Raw genomic sequence first — 21,403 nt, forward strand, 5'->3', positions numbered from 1 at the left:
GAAGCTAGTGTGTATGGGCTACTATTGATTTGTTTGATCTAAAACTAAGTATGCACCTGAGAATTTGATGATGGATAAGATCCAATAGATATGAGATGACAATATTGTTCATGGTTTGATTTGATAAGTGATGATAATGTATTGACGTGTTATTATTTTATGCATGCCGAGATCTGGTTATGTTTGAAGTTTTGTTGTGTAACGAAGGTTTGTGTCAATAGTTGTAGATCTGTACGTGAGTTTGATAACCTGAAAAGCACGTACACACGTAGGATTAATATTGGTAAGTCGCATATCTATTAAGATTAAAACACGGGTTTGATTCTTGAAAAACGTGTATACACGATGAAATGGTTTAACGAAATAAAATATATAAGCTAGGATTTTGATGAAAAATAAGTTTGATCAGTTTAATCAATCTTCTTGTATTTTTGTTGTCTTTGAAAGAAGTCTTACTTGATGATCTAGACATGATAGTGATGTTTTGTTTGAGGATTAATTGGTTGAAGAATGATGAAGCTACTAGCTATTTGCAATTGAAGATCAGTGATCGGTCTGTGATTATTTTTGAATGATGTAGTGGATCTGTGTATGATTCAACGTTTATTTCATAGTGACAGTGGTTCAGTTTCAGGGTTCAACTTTTATTATATTTGTACACAAGTATCCTTCAAGGAAGTGGTGTATACATGTGGGTTTGATATAGTAAAGTAGCGTATATATTTTGATAGTTTATTGATCAGGGCTTTTAGTTGATTTAGTAAGTTGATGTAGTGTTTGGGTTCAATTACTACTCTGGTTATAGTGACATAAATTATTTGGTTGTTTGAGAATAAGCTGATTGAGTTGGGTTTCATTTGATTTAGTGATTAGTTGATTTAGTTGGTTTAGTGATTGGTTGGTTCAATGATTGAGTTGCACTGATCAATTTTCAATTTTTATATTTCGGATTGGCCTTAAATATTGGTAGTGGGTCTAGTCTGAAAATTTGACAAAACACGGCCTAGAATTGTGATGTGTTGTATCTTGTGGATCAAGTATGAAAATACGTGGTCCACAGAGATGTTGAGGGTTGGAGCCTTTAGTAAGGGACTTGAAGCTTCCATCTAGTGTTGGTTGGTAAATCTGATCGTGGGGTTAGATCTCCCTTCTGGTGGGTTTCGATAAGCTAGATCAGGGGGTTAGAACTCCCTTCTAGTAGGTGGTGAAGAATGAGAGAAGGTTGTAGCCTTTTGTAGGTGGGTTCTTGCGTGCTGGTATGAGTATGTGTTAGTACAATATTATAAGAACTTTTTCTTTATAATAAAAGGAATACATAGATGACAACAATGGTGGTTTTCTATCATATTCGGTTTCCACCTAAAAGCCCTAGTGTTCACATGTTTTGATCTATTTCTTATGTGTGATGGTTTGTTTTTTTCTTAGTTCACATGGTTACTATTTAATTAATGTTTAATGAGGTACTTTTACACTATATCAAGTTAAACAAATGATGTATTAATTGAAAAGTAAGTTTATTGGATATATGCTAGTTGTCTGCATAACAATCACATACATACATGAGTTCCCTTTAGTAAAGTCGCGTACATAAATTTGGATATGAAATTCAAAATTTCAATCATTTTTAAATATTGATTGGTCCCCCACTTTAGTATTTTTCCCAACATCCATCACCACCTTGAAAGAGTGGAGGCTCTTATTGCTTTTCTACTAAGTCTGCTAATTCTTCAAGAGTGGCAAGAACCACATCTTCAAAAGTTGAAACTACTATCCTCATTGAGGTGGTACTGTTCTTATTTGGAGAAAATTGAAGACCGATTACTCCAAGGATCAATCCAACAACTCTGCGAAGTTGACCGGTTATAGGCTGGATGACCCGAATCTGATCATGTGGAATTTCACTTTCACGCCTCAACTGAGAAGAGTCACCAACTTTAGAAGCATGAGTAGGGGAGGTGTAGTGAATGTTGTTTCCATGACCAAGTGATGGAATGATGGGGTTGGTGGTTTTATTAGCCATAAAATATTGGCTTCCCTCATTCTAGCGCCCAAAATGTTGATAGTGCTTGACTCGCCAACATTCAAGAGACCACCCCATTAAGAAGTCCTAATTAGACCTCACACCATTTGGTATAATAGTTACATCTAGTATAAAGTTCCAATTAGGGAATCCTTAAATATTTTCCTTGACTCTAGCTGTTGGCACAAGAGAGGGATGTAGTGGTGTCTTCGAAAAATAAGGGGGTTTGCCTGGTGAGTGTTCAGTCACAACCATGTCAAGGTTCTTCTACTCTATGGGGGGGAGAAAAGTTAGCCTCTAAGTGAGGTAATAGTACCACCTAAGAAGAGACACACATGAACCAGAAGGATCTTTCTAATATCCAACAGAATAGTCCACAGTGGATGCGATGGTCGTTACAACTAATAAGCGAAGAAATATTTATCTATTATCCCACGGAATAGTCCAAAAGGATGGGACAAAAATAAAAATCATTACAACACATTCTCAATAATATAAGAACTAAATAACTAAAATAGTTAAACTATCTTAGCACATGTGAAAGAAAACATGAAATACAAACATCTGCAAAATAGTCTTACAAATATTCATAGTCCACTCATGAAAAACATACTGCCCTTAAAGGCTTTTGTCGTTAAGTAAAATTTCCAAGACACATGCTTACAATGTACATCACTAGCCCCAATGGTGAGACATTGGAGCCACTCCTTTCTCCTCAAATAACTAGCTGATCTCTCTAATGCCTTGTGGGAGGAGGCAAGGTGAAAAGTGCTTTTCTCATAAAATGAGGGATTATATATAATCCAGGGTGACTCTTTGATTACCCTCATGAATTTTTGACTTTCTATGACTTTTCAACTTACATGACTCTTTACATCCCATGTGTGTCCTTTAGACTTCAACTTTATATTACATTTGAATAAAATATATATGGTCCACAATAATGATGTGGCATATGACCACTCATGACATGACATAACTTGACACTGCTGACATGTACTGCTTGGTGATGTGGCAATGTCAAGTCACTATTGTTGTTGAGTGTTGAATGTCTTCTTGGATATTCTTTCTCTTTTCCTTTGCATGGCTTGGTGATGCCGAGTCTTCAATGATATTTAGTCTTGTATGGTAGTTGCAAACTTGTGCTTCCATCCTTCTTCCCCTTCTTCATTATCTCGCCATGACATGATAGTGTACCTGCTCCTACAATTTACTCATGATGGGGCGATATCAATCCAAAAACTCCCTAGTCTAAGATGATACATTCTTAGCCATCAACTGAGTCTGTGACAAGTGACATACTAGGGAGAGGGACTCAGTGACGATGCATTGTGAAATTCTTGCTGTTAGGGGGAGAGCTTGGGCTCTGATACTACGCAATTCTTAACTCAACGGGGCTTGAAGGAAAGAGCTATGAAATTTCTAGAGGAAGTGGGGTTGGGTAGAGTGAAAGGAAGCTAAGAGACCAAACTACGCAGTTTTGGATGTCAAGGGAGGTTGGGATTTTGTGCAATGCACAATTCCAGTAGACAAGGAAAAATATTGAGGGTGGAATATGCAAAGTGTGTAGTCCAAGGTGCATTGAGAAAGATAACTGCACAATTATGGAGGTCATTATCAAGAGTTGGGCACAGGAATTTCACAAATCAATATATTTTGGGGACATCGATTGTGCATACTAAATAATGCATCATTCAGTTGGGGCTCGGTGAAGCTAAGTTTCTTGGTCGGGGGGATTCTCCGAAAATTGATAAGTGTGGGATGGGTGATGAATGGTGATGAACCTTGATTGTGATCACAAACTTAGCATACTTTGACAAAAAAACAACATAGATCATTAAAACACATGAATAATGAATTTCCCTCCACGTGACTACCTCACGATAAGATACAACAAGTGTGACACTTAATATAGGCTTTAGGACGACCATGATGACGCTTTTGTAACAATGCTCAAGACTTTGAGTATGGATGGGACATATGTTTACATGTTTGGGACAACTCATATACAAAAATACAAACCTTCGAAACAATTAAAAAAGGCTTGCAATCTTTCTACAACAACCAAACATACCAAAAGACGACAATTAACCCAACATGCCAAAAGGACCAAATCTGTTATGAAACCAGCTCAAGAAAAGATAGAAAAGATAGATCAACGCCTTAGAATTCAGCCTCTTCGAGGGGGCAACCTCCTTTACATTACATAAATGAACAATTATTCGATGATTCAAATGACAAAACCTCCTTTCTATATATAGGAGTCTAAGGAGTCACAATATAATCCAGCTGACCTAACAATAATAATATAAAGCCACAAAAATAACAATAGAGGGACTCTATGGGGCACAGAAATAACAATATGGGGGTAATAGGGGCACAACAATATAAATAAGGGGTATAACTATAATAGTAATGGGGTAATCACTAGTATTATAGGGACCCAACATGCCCCTCTCCTTCAAAAAAGTGTTGTCCTCAATGCTTGAGTAATTCTGGATACTTCTGCATAAAATTCTCATCCTCCCATGTGGAATCTTCAGCGGATAAGTTCTTCCACTTGACAATATACTCTGAAATTGATCGATTTCGTAGCTGTCGAGTTCTTGTTTCTGTGACTGCTTTCGGTTCCAATATAATTTTTCCTTCCTTGTCAAGTTTTGGCAATATTGTTTGAATTGGGAGCTTGTCGCCTATAACCTTCTTTAAACATGAAACATGGAAAACTGGGTGCAATCGAGAAGCTGCAGGAAGCTCCAATTTGTATGCCATAGTACCAATATTTTGCAACACCTTGTACGGACCATAATACTTTGGTGATAGTTTATTATCCTTCTTAGCTTGCTTTAGGGACATTTGCTAAAATCCATTGAAACCTCCTCCCAACGTTGGCTTGGAATGGATAAAGGTTGTAATAGACCCGGTGTCTTAATTGTTTCAACTTTATTTTGTTGGCAAACCAAACATTCCGCCACAAACTTTTGAATATCTGATTTAAGGCCAACCCAAAAAAATTCCTTCTTAACCCTGTGGTAAGTTTTTAAAAATCCTGAGTGCCCTCCTAGGGAGAAGTGTGCAATTCCATAAGAATCTTTTGTTTTAGCTGGGAATTCTTACAGAGGTATAAGTGATATTTGTACCATAACGAATCATTTTGCTAGCTAAATGTATCAGAAGTACTGGAATCTTGTTGTAGCTTTCGAATAAGTGCCCACACTTCTTTGTCATTCTTCCATTCCTCCCTTGCTTCGTTTATCCAATCTGGTTGGATAATAGAAATGGCACACAACAATGCTTCCACATCCTCATCCTTTCTTGAGAGTGCATCTGCCACCACATTTTGCTTCCCTTTTTTGTAGATGATTTCAAAGTCATAACCCAACATCTTTGTGACCCACTTTTGTTGCTCTTCAGAGGATAATCTTTGTTCTAAAAAGTATTTAAGGCTATCATGATCCATTTTTACCTTGAAGTGTCTTCCCATTAGGTAGGGTCACCATTTCTTCAGTGCATGGACTATTGCCAACATTTCCTTCTCATAAATAGCTTTGCTTGAAAACTTTCCCTTGATTGGACGACTTTCAAAAGCAATGGGTCTTTCATCTTGCATTAGAACAACACCAATTCCATTTCCTGAAGCATCACATTCCACAATAAAGGTTTTTGTGAAGTCCGGTGTAGCTAAGACCGGTGCTTGGCACATTGCCTCTTTAAGATGTTCAAAGGCCTTTGTTGCTTCCGGAGTCCATGAAAATGAATCTTTCTTCAATAATGTTGTTAGAGATGCTACTATTCTCCCATAATTCTTAACAAACTTGCGATAATACCCTGTCAACCCAAGAAATCCTCGCAGATGCTTTATGGATGTGGGGATTTTCCATTCCTTAATGGCTTTAATTTTGCTAGGGTCTACCTTAACTCCTTCATGAGATACAATATGACCCAAATATTCCACCTCCTGGACTCCAAAGAAACATTTGGATCTTATTTCATATAATTGTTTCTCCTCCAATAGTTGTAGCACCCTATCAACATGTTCAACATGATCCTTCCAAGACTTGCTGTAGATTAGTATATCATCAAAAAATACTAACACAAATTTTCTAAGGAATGGTTTGAAAATTGAATTCATCAAACCTTGAAATGTTGAAGGTGCATTGGTAAGGCCAAAAGGCATGACCAAAAATTCATAATGACCCTCATGAGTTCTAAATGTCGTTTTCGGAATGTCTTCAATCTTCATTCTGATTTGATGATATCCCGAACGAAGATCCAACTTGGTGAAGTAAGTTGATCCATGCAATTCATCTAGTAATTCATCAATGACAGGAATGGGGAACTTATCTTTAATAGTGAGCTTGTTGAGCTCCCTATAATCTGGACACATGCGCCATGATCCATCCTTCTTGTGCACCAATACTACTGGAGTTGAGAAAGAACTTTGACTCAGTTGAATTATACCAGCCTCTAGCATTTCTGCAACCATACATTCAATTTCACTTTTTGGACATAGGGATATCTGTACGGCCTGATGTTTGGAGGAACACTTCCTGGACTCAGATGAATAGCATGATCATGATCACGCATAGGTGGGAGACCTTTGGGAGTCTCAAATACCTTGGAATGATTGTCCAGGACTTTTTGGAGATCTAGAGAAATAGATGATTACAATGTGGAAACATCTAGTGAACATAATTGTGCAATTACACCTCTTTGCTCCTTTTTTAGAAGCTTAGTCATGCCATTAGAGCTAATTATCTTTCCTAGTTTCCCTGCAATACCCCTTAATTCAACTTCCTTTCCTTCCGTAGAAAATTTGATGAAAAGTTCTTGAAAATTAAAAGCTATTGTACCCAAGGATTGTAGCCATTGGACTCCTAGTACAACATCGACACCTCCCATTGGAATGGAAAGCATTGGGCTAGTCAATACATATTCTCCCATGGATAGCTTGATATTATGGCACCTTCCAGAGCAATTTATTGTTCCTCCATTTGCAATCATCACTTGACACTCTGGTGCTAGATATAGGAAGCAATTCAATTCTTTTGCTACCCTACAATGAATAAAATTGTGGGTGCTTCTTGAATCAATCAACACTATTACCTTTTTCTTCTTGATTTGTCCTTCTATCTTGATGGTTTGAGGAGTGGTAATTCCCGCCAATGCATTACAGGACATGGTCGGATTTATTTTTTCTTCATCTAGGCTTTGTTCCTAGAATATATCCTCTTTTTTTGACCTTTCTTGCTCCTTTTCTTCTTCCTCTTCACAATCTATGTAGAATAATTTCTTCTCAGCACACTTATGACCTTTTGTGTATTTGCTATCACAATTGTAACAAAGCCCTTTTGCTATTTTTTCTTCCAATTGTTGTGGTGTCAACCTTGTAGGTTGTGGAAGACTAGGGGCAACAACACTTCCATCTTTATAGTTGTGAGTGGTATGCTTCCTAGTTGCCATAATTTTGCTTTCCATTTTTCTTGCTAACCTGAATGCCTTCTCTAATGAATTAGGTTCCCAAAGGCGAACATCATGTTGGATATTATCCTTTAAAGACCCTATGAACACATCAATCCTATGCTCCTCTGGAATATCTTTTACCCTTATGTTCAATTTTTGGAACTCCTCAATGTGCTCCATTATTGAACCCTTTTGTTTGAGACTTATCAATTGGCTAAAAAAAGTGTTGCTTTTTGTATCCTCATAATGTGCTATCAATTCTTCCGTAAAAATTGCCCAAGTGATAAATTGTTTACGAAAACAAAGCCTTTGATACCATACAAACAGATTTGGTTCCAAATATACAGTTGCCATACGTACCTTTTGTGCGTTTTGCACATTATTGAGATCGAAGAATTGCTCCATCTGTAATATCCATGTGGCGGGATCCTTGCCATCAAACTTCCTCATATCGATTTTTGGAATATGGTGATTCTTCGATCCAAAATTAGCATCTATGGAATCATGATTAACATTTCTTTTGTTCTTATCATGAGTTTCCTTTACTACCTTTTCACCATTAGTAAGTATTTCTTGTAGAAAATTTGTCAAATCTGTCTTCAAATCTGCCATGCCTATCTTCAAATTTGTGTTCAAATCTATCTTCAAATTGTCCATCTTAGCTTCCATCCCATTCATCTTAGCTTCCATGCCATTTATCTTAGCTTCCACGCCATTTATCTTAGCATCTATTAACTTTTGTGAGCGTGACATTTGTTGCACTTGTTCTTGTAATTTTGATATATCATGTAGCATTTCTTCCTCTTCTTCATGAGTCATGCTAGAGCTTTCAGGTTCCTTACTAGGTGTTTGCATTTTCTTTCCTCGGGGCATCAGTTACTGATAATAATGCTCTAATATGCCCTTTGAATTCCTTCAAAATAAATTTTCAACCCAAGCTTAAGCAAAAATTTAAAAAAATCTACACACCTTTTTTCACTTTGTAGGAGCTTGATATTGCCTCTGATGTATCTCTGTACATTCCAATCATCTAGTTCTGAATTTGTGACCTATAGTAGCTCTCTATGTCCTCTTTCCAATGCCACTAGTCTAATCCAAATTGGATTCTCCAAGAGAGAGTTATGCACAATCTCCCAAGTGGACCTGATTATAGACCTTTCTAGAAGAGCGAAGTTGTATGAAGTGCCACGTGTACAATTTTCGATATTTGGTTATGAAAAAGATATACAAGAAACTAAAGTCCGTCCTCTTTCTGTACCTTCTTACGATATTTCAATCTGATTCCCAGAGAGAAAGTAATGAAAAATTTCCCCAAGTCACCTGTTTTGAATGTAATTCAGGAGTCTGCAAAAAGACCAACTTCCTTAGATCATATCTCCGAAAATATCGCGCAAAAAGCTCTGAAATTCGGACCCAAAGTTCAACGCGATTTCTTCTCAAATGCATTTTTTTTGCGACTTCTGAAACGTCACAGAAAAAAGTTATAGCGAAAATGCCACGATGACTTGTTTGGAGCAGCGAAACCCTAGAATCCAAAGCTCTGATACCAAATGTTATGAAACCAGCTCAAGAAAAGATAGAAAAGATAGATCAACGCCTTAGAATTCAGCCTCTTCGAGGGGGCAACCTCCTTTACATTACATAAATGAACAAGTATTCGATGATTCAAATGACAAAACCTCCTTTCTATATATAGGAGTCTATGGAGTCACAATATAATCCAGCCGACCTAACAATAATAATATAAAGCCACAAAAATAACAATAGAGGGATTCTATGGGGCACAGAAATAATAATATGGGGGTAATAGGGGCACAACAATATAAATAAGGGGTATAACTATAATAGTAATGGGGTAATCACTAGTATTATAGGGACCCAACAAAATCTTTGTAAGAACACGCATGAAATGAGCTATAGCATTTGCAACAACACTAAAAAGACCAAGGAAGGCTCTGAAATTTGGTGCAAGCTAAAATTTTTGAGGGTGTTGCAAGAACTACGAAATGTGCTTAATTCTATCCTTGATCCATTAAACACGTTTTATAATTTACTGATTTGATTATGTGAGAACTACATTCTTCCCTCGATATGCTTGAACGCTAATTACTTTTTGTAGTATGTAACGACTAATTATTCAATATTTATTCTATTCTTACTCTTGTGATTCTATATTTTTATTTTTATACTCGTTATTCTAAGTTTCACTGTTAAGTAAAAATATTTGATATTTAGCTTTCCATATCTGCACAGATTCTACATCTTCTATAATATTCTTTTTTACTAGACTTGTGTCACAACTTACTTCAACTACCCAGTGTTAGGCAGGGAACTTACTAGTGTAATAACTTTGTATTTACTTCGTAACAATTTGATGCTATAAAATATATACATCTATGTTTTTGTTCATGCCAACGTTTATTGCTTACTGTTCATGTGTTCCTTCCCACATTTCTCTCTATCCAAACCAATACATTGTTAACATCATTTCTTTGTATGGGTACTTGATGTAACATACAAGAGATCACATTTCTCACTTTTGTTCCTTGATTTTAAGGCCTTTAAGCCTTATGTAATGGTAGTAACTTGTCAAATCCCATAAACTATTTCATATAACAAAGTAGTTAGAAGATAAGTTCTCACTCTATATGGAGATCTCCCTTTTACATCAAAAAGAAAAATCTACTACAATAACAATTTGTACATTATAGTAGGTCTTAAATCATTTCTAGCTTTATACTAATATAAACTTCACTCACTTTAGTTGCAAACTCAAGATGGTCTAAAAAGGTTGTCTCTCTTCTATAACAAGTTTGAGATGGAGTAACGTTGTTGTTGTGTTCTTAAGTTTTGTAGTACTCGACACTAAAGACAAGTGCATAATCTTTGGACAAACTTAGTACACTCAATACATCTCTCATCTATTGTATAATTATTATACATTCTCTTTAGATCTAGACATGTATATATATATACTAGTACTTTGCTTTTCTATTTTTTTTCTTTTTTTGGTATAATTACTAAATTATGACTAGATACATTGTTCCTTTTGGTATAGCTATCACCAGTACATGCCTTACCCCATTTCTTACTACATCTCACCCTACTAAGGGTATTTTAGAATATATATATATATATATATATATATATATATATATATATATATATATATATATATATATATATATATATATATATATATATATATATATATATATATATATATATATATATATATATATTTGAACTCTTAATACAATTTTTTTTGAATAATTAATGCTATGGTTTCCTAATGATACGACTCTCACATCCTAGTTGCAGGGATAGAAATATCAGACTATTGATATCTATGTTCATTAACCTATTCATGAATTATTTTAATTATTTCAAAAATTATGTTATTCATCTTCTATTCACATCTAATTTATTCTAACTCCTATCTTAGAGCTGTGGGTTGGCCCATAGGCCTCGAAATTGAGCCTATAGCTCAAATACCATATGTAACATACCTCATTTACGTACTTCATTTTCAGACTTTTTGTTTATTTCTCTATTTAGCTAACTAAAATAATAATAATTCAATTCCTCATATTGACTTTTGAATAAATTGTGAGAGATGAAATACGTTTACGTACTTCCCTCTAATGTAAGCCCATATCCTATTTTCTTTTCTTTTCCTTTCTAACATTCGCCTCAACATATATAATTATATTCTCTGTAAAATAACTGGACTATATATGGTGGAATACAATTATTGTTTCTATTGTTTATAAATAAGAAAATATGGTTCTTTTTTCGGACAATCAAACGTTGAGTGACCATCAATTCAAATAATTGTTCAAAAGTAGTAAATTTTGGTATCCCATATATATTTTATTTCTAGATTGATGTGGTGGTACATTATTCATTCAAGATGTTTTCAATCTTCTGGAATATGTTTTACACCTTATACTAGAGGTAGATTGAAATATTCATTTTTGCCAATATACAACTATAATATTATGGGTCGTAGTTCATGTGACATTTCACAAGGGAATGCATTATACCTTCTTTTTGTTAGGATACCTTCCCTTGATTACTACGTGTGGGGTATAAATTATATATGGACTATACAGATGTCCTTATCTATCATGGCCATGCCACATGTGCCCATGTGGATTCACATGGCCTGTCAGGTGGGCATAATATTAACGATTATGATATTAAACCTTCAATCCAATGGTGTTGAATACTTTTAGGGTTTGGTTTTGGAAATTAAATGTATTTCCCTGATGCCTTGGTTTATTTCAGCTTGGCACATGGAGGCCAGATTGCTACTCCATAGGCTCACGAGGTATATTCATTGGCATAGATTTATTAAACATGACTCATTTGTTAGTTATATAATTGCAATGAGGCTACTTATAACAATTTTTGGAATTCTTGAGACCCAAATATTATATAGGTAAAAGGTAAATTTTGCTTTCTTCACTAGTTCCTCTTTGTGTGGATTTCTAGCCTCTCCTTCTTTCGTAGTGACCTATTTTTATTTATTTATTATTATTAGATAGTTGTGAGGAGATGAGCTCATTTTTACATGGACTTTGGTGGTTCCTAGTACAAGTCGTTGGGTTATTTTGTTTCATGTTAACGAAGGTATAATTACGTTCTAGTTATCTCAAACATCCCAATTTATAACATTATTTTTGTAATATTATTAAAGTTTTTTTTAGTTTTATAATAAGTTTTTTTAGGATCCAATTTAGAGCACCCGCTAGACCTTTTATGAGCACCCCCAAGACCTTTTATGTATCATTCTGGTTGAACTCCCATCCCTTTCTTTATACTTCTTTTAATTTTAAATTTCAACCACTATGTATGTTAGAAATTTCCTTTGTACGCATTATCTCTAATTCTTTGATGGAGGAAACTCGAGTGTTTCCATTGGGATTTCACAGGATTTTCCTTTTCCAATTTTGTACTTCTACATCTATGAGTACTTCTATTGGCATTATTCCTTCAAAGAGAATTTTGTTAATTTATACTTTCATTTGACAATTATGCTTTTATTTTCTAGATAAGAAAACGTGCATAACTATTCTTCAACATGAGGTATAATCTTCATTCCATTATATTTCCCAAAAGATGATTCATTAGCTTCTTATTTCTATAGGTTGGCACTCCACATTGATCACTTTTTTAGGAATTTTCATGGTGTATCATTGTAGATTGACAATATGACCGTCATCAAGGCCAAGGTCATGCTTTTTATTCTACTAATTCCAAATCTTTGTTGCGTTATGAATTGTGTTCTTCGGTCCTTGGCATTTATGCATTATATACCCCTGTGTGGTTTTCAAAAGGTTGTTTGTGCTAAGATAATATTGGGGTTTTTATTTATTTTTCTTTCTTACGGTCTTTTTCTTACTTTTGAAACTTGTATGTAATTGTAACTAATATTTAATTAAACTCATTAAGGTTCTCGATAATGAACCCCTTCCTTTGTCTTTATTGTTGAAAGTATCTCGTTTTATTGTTCTAATTAAGTGGTAAGCTCTCTGTATATATGTGTTGTGTTTCCATATATGTTTTATATCTCCATAACTCTCAAACTATTTATTTTAATAAACATGAGCACTAATTTTTATAGACCATAGTAGGTCTAATACATGTGTTAAGTTTTGGGTAGTTATTATTTCTAAGTTGTAGAATATTAGAGCGAACCTTCTTATCAAATCTAGAACTCTCATAAGGTCCAGAGATTGATGCTAACCACCTCTTTTGAGTGGTTATTGAACATGAAATACTTAATTTACTTATTGGAATTGACTATAAAACCATAGGGCTTCCTTAAGTTTTCTTTTTTAGAAATATTATATCTTTTAAATCCAATTAATATACTTATATATCTATTCCAACTTATAAGAGTCTTGTGGTAAGACCAAAAGTATACCACTATGTCAATTGTAAATGAAATAGATTTTTTCTATTAATCCCTCCCCATTTTGCAAGGATCTCAAGTAGGATGAGTATTTTCTTAATTTAAAACATAACTAATTGCATTACATTTCTTTTCTCGAAGGAAAATACTTTTCCCTTATTGAGCCACTATTTAATTGAGTAAATTTTAAGTTGGATTTACTGAAATATAACTTGCATTCCATAGAAGTTACCGCTCCCAAAATTTTAATCGCAGTCCTTTGTTATTAGTTCTCATGTAGTATAAAATTATATAGTCTTGATTATGGCTATAATGTATTTTACAATTTCATTCGTTCACTGCATTACCCTTTTTACTGCAGACGTACAAACATTCTAAGATTGTTGTAAGAATTATAAGAATATAAAATATTATTATATTTAATACCTTGACTTCATTGTATGCCCTCGAATAAAATCTTTATAATAGTTCTATATACTGTTAACATGTTTTAAGATCGATTCACAAACCAATCCAATCATTTATTTACTATCGAAATCCACATGCATATTCCATATTGAATTTTAGTTTTGATCCGTCAGAATATAAATTAGCAATTACATACCAAACTGGTTAGTATGTTTTTTAAATTAGAAATAAAACTACTAAAACACCAATTTCACAATTTGATAACTAAGTCAATTTATCTATGTAACCCCATTTATCCACTATATGCAAGAATTTGTTTCTACTTGTGCAAATTTCTTAATCCTATCATAAAAGTCTACCAATATAAAATTACCGTACTTCTTTTACATGCATTATATCTGAATTTAACTCATAAAGGTATAACTCCTACATGCATGCAAAACCAAAATAGATTTACAAAATTTAATCTATAACATTACTACAATTAGATTTTTCATTAATTTATAATTCTTGTAAGAATTTTTTGTATGCATGCAACCCATGCTTTTGCAACGATTTTGATACATCCCAATTCAATCGACATGTTCAATTTTATTCCAACTCAACATCTCATATAAAATAAAACAAAATAATTCCTAATCATGACAGAATGCTTGTGGAATATTTTAGAACAGAGCATGTTCCACATAACCATGAACTATCTCCCACGGTTCCCCTCGAGTTAAGGCCTTACCTGACGAATCCAACTCCTTTTGATTCCTAGGTGGTTTTCTTTTATATATTTCTTACCTAGTAGATTAGCAGTGTCATACTTTAGGTTCTTCCCGTTTTTTTCCTATACCTTCTTTTTTTAGTTTTTTTTTTAAATACACTTTTCTTTTTCTCTAAAGCCTTCTTTTCTCTCCCATAGTGCTTTATTCCACCCCACTTAGTATTTCTCTCCAACTAAGTGATCAACATAGATTTTCTCTCTCATTATGTTAATTTTATATTATTTTTCGCCTAGGGATTTTTTGGAGACTTTTTAAGGAAGGTTGATCATGTGGACTTGACCACCAAAACTTTTTCTAAAATGACAAGAAGCTTTCTAGACTCTAGTCCTATTTATCACTACATAACTCTCTCCATTGACTCCCTTGCCATTAAATTAGTGTAATGTTTAAAAATAGTAACTAGCTAAAAAATACAAAGTCATAGGGGTGTTACATAGTGCAACTAGAATAACTCTTAGCTTAGTGATTGGTTGAGGTATTTTTTCAACTAATTGATTTTGTGGTTAAAATAATATTTCTATTTGAAACCAATACTTAATTTATTTATGTGTATTTAGTAGAATACAATATAGTTTTTTGTTTGCAATTTTTTATTTGAATTTATATTAAAGCTTGTAGCTTTGATTGTAGGTGCCTCACTAGGGGACCATAAATATGTAAGAGATGTGAGAAATTTTGTGCATTTGTGTGGTTGTGTTAATTATTTGTTTGGATTAAGGAGATGACATGTGTGAATTATGGATCCGTTAGTGCATAGGTACTATAGGAGAGAGATTTCATTTTAGAAGAGTTGAGACTCTCAAAAATTATAGACAAATGTCTTGATTAATGCAGGAGTGGACTATATTAGAGGTAAAGTTGTGTGGAAGTTGTATATTAGAATAGTATAAAAGTTACGACTCATTTGGTTAAATTATTATACTAGGGAAACTGTCATTGAGCTCAGGCCAAGGTGATTCATTTACCACATCAATGGAGAAGAAAATCTATAGTGTTGTATGTTTTCAGCCACAAATCTGAAATCATTTTTGTGAATGCATTGATTCCTCAAAGTGAACCAACTAGAAGCATCATTTGATAATTGTTGTTCACCTTGATAATGAATAAAAAGAAATATCTTGGCTCCATTGTACTACTACATGCTAACAATGGATCAATGAAATGATTATAAAAAATTGGATCCAACAATGTGTTGTGTTGGTTGGCACGCTTATTGGACTCCACTATAAGAGCTTGTATTTGAGTTGAGGTGATACATCATCCCACTAGTTTGCAAGGTGCTTCTCATGACCCATGTTGTGTACTCATCCTTTCCAATGGAAATAATAACAATCTTATTATTTCCAACTACACATTAGTTTTTTAATCCAGCATATTCACCTCTTAAGAAAAGATCAATACCATTAAATCCGTTGCATGGAATTTGAAGTTGTGCATTGTTTATGAAAAGGAAAGGTTTATTCAAGGAAAAGAACAATTATGGGAAGTGTGTAGTGGACTATGATATTAAATGATAGTGTGTGTGTCAGCACTAATATTTGATGGGCATCACCTCTATCCCACCCTTGGATCACCTAATGTTTTCATATTTTCACGGTCAAAGTCAGGAAATTTGGGTGTAATCAGCTTTCTTGAGGCCATATATGGTTCCTCGATGAATATTTTATACATTAGTGCTCGATATTCAGGATTCAGATAACACTTGAGGTTTCTACGTTTTTAAAGGCCTAGATTGGGTTTGGGCTACATAACTACCCAAGGTATAGGATGTGGGTCCTACACTAGACCCCACTAGAAATATTTCCAATCTACCCATTTGTGATCTAGGCATTCCCTCAATCACTTACACCTTCGTTAAGTTGGGTGGTTGGGGGGCGAATATTATCTAGTTAATGTGTGTCCAAATCAAATGACATAACCATGGTTCCTATGGATAGTAAGCAAGTGGGTATTCTAATATTGTTATGTGACCCTTGTTTAAGGAGTGGTCATATTTAAGCGGTGTGATAGCAAGGTGGGTAGATATATGACTGAGGTTCACTTTGGTGCCCCCATGTTCTATTGAGATTTAGAAGGGGGCACGAAATGGGAACCACCCATGTGGGAGTCCTGTTAATGGGGCACTACCATTGAATGATGAAATCATAGTATAGGTTTCATCTATGGTCTTCATTCATTGTGGGGGTCCAGAAATATTCTTTTAATGGGGTGGGGGTCCAAAATGGGAAACCACCTACAATAAAACCACTCGATGATTTTGACATAACTTCGAAGTGGAATCACACTTATGGTGCGATATAACATCATGTAATTTCGATACATTGCACTATGAGAGGAACCTCATGACTTGACTCTTTATAATAAAATGTATCTTGATGGGTGCATAGGCATATTCCTTCTGTGAGAACCAAAACTATGAACTCTGAATTTACCATTGCTTCCCAAATAATTCCAAATCTATCCTCCTTTTCTACTTATGATTGTTAATTTTTGCAACTAGTGTCAAATTCCACACTGAACAACTTAGATGATCAATTTGATTCGTGCATTAAATTCCTCATTTCCATAGGACCAAAATCAACCCAAATATCACCTAATTTTATTAAACGGAAATCAAGTTTTGAACTATTTTATTAATACATACATTATGGAATGGGTAGGCCCTGACCACATGGGTAACTGCTTGGGTCAATATTAACCCCAACTTAAACCTTAAGAAATCCTATGAAAGAAAGTGACCTCAAGTTCAGTTTCAACATATAATCATTTTTCTATTCTTATGTTTTGTCTTGGCTCACACAGGTACATCAGAAGGAGTTCACATAAGGTCCGAAATCACAGATGGAAGGTTTGCTACGAGTTTGGGTTATTTCTAGATCTCAGTCGCTATCATAGACCAAGACTTTTTCATCCCTCGTTGCAGGCATAGATTAGGAAAGGGAGCGACTTTGGCTCTCTGGTCACTCAGAGACATTTTAGTGAAAGTGACTATGGGTTCAGAGGTCAATCGAGAGGTTTCAGTCCCCAGTCGCTCACATAGAGTAGACCTGGGAGCGACCAGGACATCTCAGTCCCTCGCATAGCTATAGTAAGGGAGTGACTCTAGGTTTCATTTGTATTATGCCACAATTGCACACATCAAAACTTCCTAAGAGCAACTCTGTACTCACATTCGCTCGCATACAATATCTGAGAGGGTGACCCAGGAGTTTCGGTTGCTCATAGACAGTGTTGATGAGGGCGAGCAAGTTCTAATCTAGAGTTTTGACATCTTGACTCCTGTCAACTTTAGTGGTCTGCTAAATCTGGATTTTTATCTCCTGTTACACATATTTGTAGATCTGATTTTTTATTATCTCGTGCAATTACATGTATTGGGCTCATTTTACTCTCTCCTGAAATCTTTTTCTGGATCTACTAAAGAAGAATATTCGAAGGGTTTCCCCCTAGTGGGGTTTTTCCCTGGTGTTGTATCAATTTTCTATCTCTTATGGTTGTGTTCTTGTCTTCTTTTTCACTGCATATATTTTTCTTTCTTCAATTACATTTATGATTGATTATACTGGTAATAATTGGATGCATTGTAAATAAAAAGATATATTGGGCTAAAGTAACCGGTACAACATAGAACAATCAGAAAATTTAACATTGAATAAAAGCTGAGGTGAAGGGCAACCCCAAAAGAAGATAAAAATTGAAGCCCTGTCTTTCAGATAGCAGAATACCAGGTCAAGGTCAAGATGTCATCTTCTACCTTCAAGGAGCATGAAAAGTTGGGTGATGCATCAAACTTTGCTGCATGGAAAGTCATATTGGAAATCACAACTGGCAACAATGATGTGCTAAAATACATTCAAGGAAGGATGCCTGAGCCTCTAGAAAATGCTTCCACTTCTCTTAAGAACATGGATCAGAAAGGAGAGTCCAAAGCAAAGCAAATTCTAACTGATGGTTTAAAAGATAATTTAATTGCATATGTTGGGAATTTAAGAAAATCTAAGGATATGTATGACAATATAGCTAGCATGTATGAAATTAATGATTTCAATGAGATCGTCACCTTGAAATATCAACTCAAGTAGATTAATATGAGCAAAGGAGAAACTGTTCAATCCTACATTATTTGAATCTCTTGCCTTAGATATCAATTGCAGAAAGTTGGAGAACATGTGCCAGACAGAGAGAGCTAGTAGTTGTGACTATCGGAGGTCTCTCTCCAATTTGGGAAACCTTCATTAATATAATCAGCAACAACAATGTCCTTTCGACACTTGACTAAATTTTTGTGAAGCTCACACAAGAAGAATCTAGGATGATAGCAAGAGGAAGGATTAAAAAGCATGAAGAGGGAAAGCCCGCTACATGTATCACTCATGATAGAAAGAAGAAGACAAAAGGAGGTCCATCATGGAAGCCTCCTTCTCAAAAAACAAAAAGAAGAAATGACAAATCATTATCTCAGGTTGAATGCTTCCCTTGTCATAACAAAGGTCATTTTTCTTGTGACTGTCCTGAGAAGAACAATAGACATCACTACAAAACTAGAAGCAACTATAATGATAGAAGAGGAAAATACTATCAAAGAAAGATATATGATATAAGATTCGGAAGAAGAAGAAGAGACTCCTCAAGTACCAATGAAGAACATCATCCTTCTTGAAATAAGTCAAAGGCTCCCAGGTATGAAAGTAATGTTGTAAATAAATATGAATACATTCTTATTTCTTCTCTTACTAGTTCACTGTAATTGTGGGACATTTGGTTGGTTCATAGTGGGGCCACTCATCATTTCTTTGATTATAAGGAAGTCCTCTCTAATATTGTGGAGAGGGAGACTAAGGTAATGGTCATTCTTGAAGAAAACTCCACTCATCCTATGAAAGGCTTTGGGTCCGTCAAATATCAGTTGAATTCTAGAGAATTAGTTTTGTTGCATGAAGTTATGTATGTACCAGGTTTAATGAATAATATGGTATCTATATCAACATTGGAAGAGAAAGGGATGGAATTTTTCTTCATCAAACGTAAAGTATTGACTTAGCCTATTGATTCACCTATGAACAATGCATTCACATTAGGATTGAGATTTTAATGACTCTATAGAATCACTGGAAGGCCTTGTGGTGAAGTAAAATTATAAGTGTGGACACGAATGAATTCCTCTAGCCTAATAATGTGTCTAGCCACAACAGATACATTCTATGGAAGACTTCCTTAGGTTAGAATCAATCAAGAGGGCCTACCTCTTGGTCGCTTATCCTACCTAATGATGTGCTCGCTCACTCTCTCCGATAATATCTCGCTTCCTTCTTCAAGCTCCTAAAACAAGTAAACAACAACAGCACACAAACATAATAATAGACAAATTGTAATTAAACCTACTTAACGATTCAATAAGCATTAAGAAATGAATATGTAATATTACAAAACATGTAGGAAATAAATCAATAGTTGCATATATTAATGTCAAAGAGAGATTACAACCATTCGTCTTGTTGTCGTAGTCTTCCTCTGACAAGACAAGGTTCCCACACACTTCTGTTAGCACTCGATAATGACTTCAAACAACAATAGTTTAAAGGCTCTTTGCTTTAGGCTTCACTCCAAACCAAACACACTTTTGCCTCACACAACTAGATGGCTACAACTATTAATATCTTACTTATCTAATCAAAATAGTATACTCACGCTCAGCCAACACTCTAACTAGCTTGTGCTTAGGAAGAAGGGAGGTTTATATATGAAATATGGATGGGAGATGGATCCTCTTATCATGGGAGAAGGACTTATCCCTTGAGGTAGTTCCATCATTATCGGGAGAACGAGCCCAAATTGTCATCCTCGACCCCATCTTGCCAAACCATTTACTGAACTTCTGTTACAGAGCTTTTAGAGGTGGAAGCTTCGGCTCTAATTTAAAAAACTTTCCATAACAGGACCATCGCGACTAGAACACAGATCAATAGCACAGGTCGGCATGAGGAATAGTGTTAATCTCTATTGAGCCTTCATTTTGTCCAATTTTTCATGATTTACCTGAATAATTTTATGTCTGTACTAAGTGTCTATAATCATTATTATTTGTTTTACACATTATAATTAAGTTATCATTTAGAGGCATTTAGAGCTGAACATGATTGATCTATGAACTCTTCTTGTTTTGTTAATTTAATTTGAAAATATCATTAATGTCAGGCTCTTTTGTGGCAAGTGTTAACATTCCTGTAGTAGGAGTTCGTATACCAGTTGTGCCTACACCAACATTCAAGCACTAGCTCTGCCTACACCAACATCCATGCACTAATTTGAGGCTTTGATACATTGACACATCTTTAGTCAAATATGAAAGAGGTTTTTGTTCAAAATATTGTTTGAACACTTCCACATAAGCTAAGATACACCCTGGTCATACAGATTTATGTTTAGGCAATAATTAATGCTTCAGCCCCAAATTCGCAGGAGTTTCCAAACTACCAACTTTTGCCTCTTTTTCCGTGCACGTGAAGGCAAATAAAGAAATTATACAACATGGGTTTTGGTTCTATTATAGCAAATTGACAAAGACTCAAACCGATTTCTAAAATCCAAAATGGTCTAAAAGTTACATAACGGTGTTCGAGACAATTGTCTAAAAATAGACTAGTTTTCGAGAACTTACCATCTCAGATTTCAAATAGTGATTTTCAGGCATGATTTCCAAGGAAATGGATTTTAAAAAGAAAATTTTGAGAGAGGTTATTGTTGAAAATATAACAATCTAGATTTTCTCCAAACAGTTTTACGAAATTCATAATGGTTAAGGAGATATGCAGAGTTCTT

Source organism: Pinus tabuliformis, chromosome 9, assembly GCF_031772625.1.
Source record: "Pinus tabuliformis cultivar Carrire ecotype Pingquan chromosome 9, CPIR1, whole genome shotgun sequence".
Lineage (NCBI taxonomy): Eukaryota > Viridiplantae > Streptophyta > Pinopsida > Pinales > Pinaceae > Pinus > Pinus tabuliformis.